The sequence below is a fragment of the Olea europaea genome, chromosome 6 (assembly GCF_002742605.1).
Source record: "Olea europaea var. sylvestris chromosome 6, O_europaea_v1, whole genome shotgun sequence".
In the NCBI taxonomy this organism is placed as follows: domain Eukaryota; kingdom Viridiplantae; phylum Streptophyta; class Magnoliopsida; order Lamiales; family Oleaceae; genus Olea; species Olea europaea.
Window position 1 is genome coordinate 17,980,231 of NC_036242.1, and position 8,290 is coordinate 17,988,520.

The window sequence follows — 8,290 nt, forward strand, 5'->3', positions numbered from 1 at the left end:
AGTAAAAATTGTGCCCCCCCCCCCCCATTAAATGGACAAATAAGTAAGTAAAATGTTGTTAACCAACATTGTCGAAAAACATTGTACATGTTACATTATTCTTAAAATTTTATAGTGTAGATAATCCCTAGCTAGTGGTCATAGTCAATTCTTTGATTGAACACTCCCCACTATTATGTAGCATGTGCACTTCCAACTTCTTTCCAACTAAACCACATGAAACATCAATTCCTTAACAATCAAAAGGTTGAAAAAGTTTATATTAATTGCATATTTAAAAATTAGAAGAAAAAAAATTATATTTGGTCCGACTAGAAATGAATTTTATCGAATGCTTCCCTTGTTGACTCTCTTTAATTCACACGAATGTAACATAGAGTTTTTTTTTTTTTTTTTTTAATTCCCCGGAAATCTTTAAAATTGATTCAAGAAATTGAAAAAGGAAATTGCTCATGAATTATAAGAGTTTTGCATTCTCTGCCAATAGAATCTTGATAGAGTGAAGCATTAGGGCATAGGCAATTGTTTTTGCAACTTACTTTGAATTTTCTATTTCTCCTAATGGACTATAATTGTTAATTGAATACTGCGAGGAGAAAATGCACAAACTTTAGAAGTAGGGCAAATTTCAAGCTTCAAGTTGATCAATTTATTATTAATATATATATATAGTTTATTATTTATTACATATTAGAGTAAGCGATTATGCGTCGTCGATCGCTTTGTGATAATACAAGTTTTCAACTTGTTTGGAGAAGTACAGAAGATATAACTTTTATTTCAATCGAGAAGGTTTTGTCCTAGACCGGCTTATAGAGATTGGCACTCTATTTGAATCGAAAGATTAGTTACTCTACCAATTGGGCTACGCAATTTGTCTTGATCGTGACGGTTGTTCATTCCAGAGTAATAAAGAAAAGCATCTTGATGTGTTTTGAATTGGACCAAGTAAAGTGTTGATTAAATTTAGTATATCGTGCTAAAGAAATTAATCGCAAGTGTCTCTCTTATGGATTACCTAAATTCATCATGAGATAGAGGTTGAGATTTGTAAACTTAAGGTTCTTTGATATACCCAAGAATGTGGTCATTTAGTTACTATAATAATATCGATACGTTGGAAATTGATAGCAATAAAAGTAATGAGCATATATTCTTGTTTGGAATTTGTCTTGTTCGATAGGTTAATGAGTCCACTTGAATACTTTTTTTAGAGAACTAATTAAATCTAAGCACAATATTTGGGGATTAGGGAGGGCAAAAAAATTCTCTCAACCTGATTACCACAGGCTCCACCTCGAATAGGACGATGATTACCCACCATGGATGGGGGCTATTGCCCCCGAAGCGAGTACGAAAAACATGGTCCCGCGCCCCAATACCCTTTTTAAAGTTAATTTTAAATTTGAATTTTTTATTAAACAAAAAGAAAATATTTATCATCTTTTATAGGGAGGAAATGAGTTGTTATTAACCAATTGAAAAATAATAATAATAATAATAATAATAATAATAATAATAATAATAATAATAATAATAATAGTATTCACTAATTAAAATATAAAAATAAACGGGATAGGGAACCTGCCTAGCCCACCTTCCTTGTTTTAACCTGGTACAAGATGGCAAAAATATTTGACAGGATGAAGGATGAGAATGGCCAACCCGTTCCATGTCCGCTCCACCGCCATCTCTTTTGGAGATGTATCATTAAGAAACGGTTAAAAAAATGCAAGCCACAAGTACTGAAATAATTAGAAGGGCAATGGTCCTTTTTTCCTGATCTAATTTTCAACGTCTGATGGAAGTAATACCTGCAGACAACGAGTCAAGTGGGTATAAATTGGAGAAAATTAGAGCTTCAGTAATTTTTATATAATTTATGAGTTCGGTTTCTAGTTATTAATGGAGAAAGTGAAAACTAATCATTATACTGAGCGGTCTCGGATTGACTCCATTGGATTTAATTATTGCAGCATAGATTCTAAAAGTCCAATCATGTCCCTTTGGTAGCTTCAGAAAAGTTCCGGACTTAATTGCATAATTAATAATGAGTAATGATATTCATAGTCACTCATTGAGATAGTCGCTTTACGTGACATCCTACACAGCGATTTGTGATTTAATGTATTAATGTAGTAGTTTTTTTACCTCATATATCAAATCAATAACCTTCACATGCATGCCACGTAAGACGACTACAACAGTAAATGACTGCAAATAATATTATTCATTAATAATAGTATAGGGATTGCATATGCAAAAATAACCAAATAGAAGTATAGATTGATTGGAACAATGGAACAATACCTAGACTATATATAGAGGGCTGAAGAACCTCTATAAAATTTTGACACTTCTTGGGAATAGAAGCCGAGTTAATAACTTTCTATGTCAACTATGGGGATCAAAATGAAAGGAAAATAAAGAAACAGAGGCTCCATTGACGACATAGTGGAATTTCACAATGCATGAAATAACAAACATTCCTCTGGTGTAATTTGCTATAAATCAATTTATAATTGGAATTAGTCCCCAAAAAAAGGTACAAACCGCAGGAGAAAAGGTAAAAAAACATCAAACAATCTCAATTCTTTCTTCCCATTGTCTTTACAATAATGTTAATGATCACGAGCTGCTCACAACATGAGGGTGTATAGGCATAGCCACGTTATGTATTAAGTTAAAACCCAAGAGATTGGCATGCTGAATACTACCAGGCGAAATCAAGAATCAATTCTCACTATCAAAAGCAATGCATGCGGATACCGAGAGTCTGAGTATATGTACCCTTATCAATTTTATGACAGGCGAATTCCAAGGTAGCAGCCTTTCTTGAACGAAAATTTGGCTGGGAACATTTTGTAAGACTGAAACTCGATCCTAAACAAGTATGCGGAAACAAATTGGATCGAGAAATAAAAAATATTGCGGATTGGAAATTGTACCTCTGGCCATTGATGAGTTCCAAAATGTTTCTTACTCCAGGTTATGGTTCTTCCAATCTCTCAACTCACCATATTTGATGGTGTGTACTGTATTACGGGGTGGGTTGAGCTTGGGGAACAATACAAGATTTATAGCCGAGTTTCCATCAAACTCTCTATGGCTAGTCCTTCATTGTTGCTAGAAAATTAGAACAAGAAATGGGCATAAATTGCTTCGAAGAAAAGGGGGGCGAGATTGGTTTAATGTGGACCATTAATCTTGGAATTTTCAATTTTGTTCCCGGAGGATTTGCCAATCTCTTAACTGGAAATTCCAACATTCTCCCACTTGATCCAAGCGTTTTACCTAATCTCTTAACTTAATCCCATTCAATATAGTCCTTAAGAAACAAATACATGAATCATGGCGATAATTTCTGTAATGATGATTATTACCTTCCATGTATTACAATGTATCTAATTTTCAAGGTATTATTCTTCATGTGGCAACTTTTACTTAATGAATACACCTTATGTTTATTTTTGGTCCTATAAAGATACATTTTCTCAAATAATTAAAGCGTGCATGAAATGAGAAAATATCACAATAAATAAGAATTTCATTGAAATAACATTATTTACACAATGAAAAATTACATAATGGAACCAAGTCCCATTGACACTACATGATCCTTGAATTTTAGCAATGGCATGCCCTTAGTCAAAAGATCAGTGATCATCAAATCAGTGCTGATGTGCTCAATGACCACTTTCTTTTCCTTAATACGTTCCCTTATGGCTAAATACTTGATGTCGATGTGCTTACTTCGACTTCTATTTTGTTATTCTTAGCCATAAAGACAGCAGATGAATTATCGTAATATATTCTCAATGGCCTAGAAATAGAATCCATGATTCTAAGCCCAGATATACGACTCTTTAACCATACACCATGTGAAGTAGCCTCAAAACAAAAAACGAACTCAACTTCCATAGTTGAAGTAGCAGTCAAGGTCTGCTTAGCACTCTTCCAAGATACAGCCCCATCAGCCATCATATAGATGTATCCTGATGTTGATTTGCGTGAATCAACATAGTTAGCAAAGTCTGAATCTGAGCAGCCAATTACTTCCAAGTTGTCCGTTCGTCTATACATAAGCTTGTAGTCCTTTGTTCCTTGAAGGTACCTTATTACTTTCTTTACAACTCTCCAGTGGTCCATACCTGGATCCCTCTGGTATCGTTCCAACATTCCCACAGCAAATGCCATGTCAAGTCTAATGTAGACCTGGGCATACATCAAGCTTCAAACAGTAGAAGCATATGGAATATTCTTCATTTGTTCTCTTTCAAAATTATTTTTCGAGCATTGATTCAAATTGAATTTATCACCTTTAACAATGGGAACTGCACTTGATGAACAATCTTTCATCCGAAATCTCTCTAAAACTTTATTAATATAGGTTTTTAGAGACAAACCTAAAATACCTTTAAATCTATCTCTATGAATCTTAATGCCAATGACATAAGACGTCTCTCCCATATCTTTCATGTCAAAATTTTAGAGAGAAATTGTTTCACTTCATGTAACAAACCCTTACCATTGGTCACAAGTAGAATGTCATCCATATATAAAATAAGAAAACAGATCTTACTCCCACTGACCTTCTGATATATACATTGATCCATGATGTTTTCTACAAATTCAAATGAAGAAATTACATCATGAAATTTGAAATACCATTGACGAGGCATTTGTTTTAAGCCGTATATGGATTTCTTGAACTTGCAGACCAAATGCTCACCATCATTTGAGGGCAATCCTTCAAGTTGTTTCATGTAAACCCCATCCTCTAGATCTCCATTGAGAAATGTCATTTTCACATCCATTTGTCGCAATTCTAAGTGAAAATGGACGACTAATGCCAAAATGATGCGCAAGGAATCTTTCTTAGATACAGAAAAGAAGGTCTCCGTGTAATCGATTCCTTCTTTTTGAGTGAATCCCTTAGCAACGACTCTCGCCTTATATCTCTCAATGTTGCCCAATAAGTCTTTCTTTGTCTTAAAGACCCATTTGTATCCAATGGCTCTTGGACCATCAGACAACTTAACAAGACTCTATACTTCGTTATTCTTTATAGAATTCATCTCTTCCTTCATGCATTGTACCATAATTCCGATTCTTTGCAACTCATGGCTTGTGGAAAAAGACTCAGGATCATTTACGACTCCAATGTTGTAGTTAGATTCTTGTAGATATACAACATTATCACTAGGAATTGCTGATCTTTTTGTTCTCATAGATCTTCTTAATGTCATTCCATTATCTTCCTGAGAAGAACATGATTCAACAAGTTGTTCAAAAGTCCTTGGCAACTCTTGAATTACCTGATCTACTGGGATGTTGTCAACAACTTGTAGAACTTCAACGATTGGTTGTTCAATACCAGTTTGTACTTGAGGGGTGCTGTGAACAATAACTAATCTATTGCTTGAGGTGGAAGGTTGAGATCCTGAATGATCATTTTTAGAAACTATGTTCCTGATTTAATTGCTCCCACTGATCAAGTCATTCTCAAGAAATTTCACATTTCTTGACTCTACAATCCTAGTGCTGTGAAATGGACAATAGAATATGTACCTGTGTGTTGTATGAGATCTTGAAAGACCCGTATTGAGGTGGGAGAGAATTCAGGATATAGTGCACTAGGAAGGATTCCGACACCTCAACCTCGAGGTTCTTCAATTGAGCTACAATATCCCTCATCTGCATGATGTACTTGCGGACACCTCGCATAGTAGTGAGCCTCATGGAAGAGAGCTTCATAATTCAGGTGCTTGCCAGCACCTTATCTGAAGTGATGAATTGATCATCTATGGCCTTTAGCAAATCACGGACTTTCTCATGCGGTTCAACCGAACCACGTATACTAGTTGAGATATTTATCTTTATGAACATCACACTAAGAAGATTTGATCGTTCCCATCGTTCATAAAGAGCAACTTGGTTTGGAGTGCTAATCTCAGTAATTGCAGGTGGTTCATCTTTCCTAATTGCATGGTCAATGTCCATATTGAGTAAAATTATCACCTTTAAGTTTGGGAACATCACAACGGATATCAGAAAAATTTGCAGGTTGACTAGCTGCATAAATTTAATTTGTTTATGTTAAAATTGAGACTTTTAAATTTCATGCTTTACCAATGTAAATCATGTTTAAATTTGAATCTATTGACATAAATTAAAAATTGCATGTGGGCTAAATTTTTAATTCAAGTAGATTTGATGCGAACCCCGTAGCATTTTAGACTACGAAACCCACAACTAGATTGATGCGAAACCCAAGAACACCAATTGATAACCAGTTTGGAATGAACCCAACAAGATGAAACAAAGAACCCAAATATAACGGTGATGCAATGGACCCCTTGCTTACAAATTGAAGAACCCATGATCCGATGTTAAACGCCACAAAAAATTATCCTTGAGAAGTTCTAAATTATTGTTCAAAGAAGAAAAAATTGGAAGAAAGCAAAAACCTCTCTTGAATTCAATAATAATTGTCAAAAGTCCCTACACAATGTAATGGAAAGAGTATTTATACTAAAGCTAAAAAATCTAGCTAAAATGGTGCAAAATCATCAAAATATGGAAAGAAGTCTAATTGATATTAAACTCTAACAAAATAAGGAAATTCGCGAAAAAATTTAAAACGCGTCAATTTTTATAACCATGCAGCTGCATGGTTGTTTTCCATGCGGTCGCATGGTAGACCCAGAAATCCTCAACGAATTCCTTGACTATGCCTGTGTGATCGCAAGCCATTAAAGGGGTGCGCTAGCATGGTTTTGCGATTCAGCCTCTTTTTCGGCCCCTTGTAACGCGTCGATCCATTTCATTTCGACTTTTGACCCGAATACAAAACTTGTCCCATTTTGAGTCCCAAACATCGTCTCATCAATGGTTTATTGAATGAGCAATCTCATCGCCTATTTCACTTGCTTTGCCCTCGATGGCGTCATTGGTCCGCCTTCGATTATCAATGGGTCTCATCCCGCACTCGCCTTCATCTAGCTCAACTCTTGGATCACATCATCCCCTCCTTCTTCAAAACGATTCGTTCTCGAATCTGCACCTGTATCGAAAAGGAAAAGATCAGCCGATACATTATACTCACCTGGTAAGTCCACTTTGTAGGCATTATCGTTGTTCTTCTCGGTGATTTGGAAAGGACCATCTCTCCGCGGTTGCAATTTAGACTTTTGCTGCTTCGAAAAACGTTCCTTCTTGAAATGCTCCCACACCCAATGTCTGGGTTCAAATGTCACACACTTTTGCCTTTTATTTGCCTTCGATGAGATGAGCTTGCTCTTCTCTTCAATTTGCGTACGGACTTTCTCATGAAGTGCCTTCACCATCTTAGCTTTCCTCTTACCATCTATGTTACCTCGTTCATTCATAGGCAAAAAAAATAAATCCAATGGAGTTCGTGGATTAAATCCATACATAATTTCAAATGGTGAATAAGAAGTAGTCGAATGTACAACACGATTATAAGCAAACTCAATAAATGGCAAGCAATCTTCCCAATTTCTTAAGTTCTTATTAATCATTGTTCGAAGCAATTGAGTCATGGTCCTATTTACTATTTCAGTTTGACCATCCGTTTGTGGGTGACAAGTTGTAGAAAATAACAATTTAGTTCCTAACTTATTACACAAAATACGTCAGAAATGACTCAAAAATTTAACATCTCGGTCCGACACGATACTCTTAGAGACTCCATACAAATGTACTATCTCCCTAAAGAATAAATTAGCAATTTTAGTGGCGTCATCGGTATTGTGACATGGTATGAAGTCATTTTACTAAACCTATCAACCACTACAAAGATAGAATCCCGTCATTTCTTTGTCCTAGGTAATCCCAACACGAAATCCATAGAAATATCCACCTAAGGTTCACTAGGCACAGATAAAGGTGTATACAAGCCATGGGGTAAAACTTTTGATTTAGCCTGTTTACAAGTTATACACTTCTCACAAATCCATTCTATGTCACTACGCATTTTAGGCCAATAAAAGTGTTTCCCTAACATGTCTAAAGTCTTTAAAATTCCAAAATGACTCATTAAACCCCCACTGTGTGCTTCCCTTACCAATAATTCATGCATTGAACAAATTGGAATGCACAACCTATCTTCCCTAAACAAATATCCCTCATGTCTATAAAATTTATTAACAGCCATTTTAGCACATGAATTACACATGTTTGAGAAATCAATGTCATTTCATACATGCTCTTAATAAGCTTAAAACCAAGTAATTTCGCACTTAAAGAGTTAAGAAGCGCTTACCTT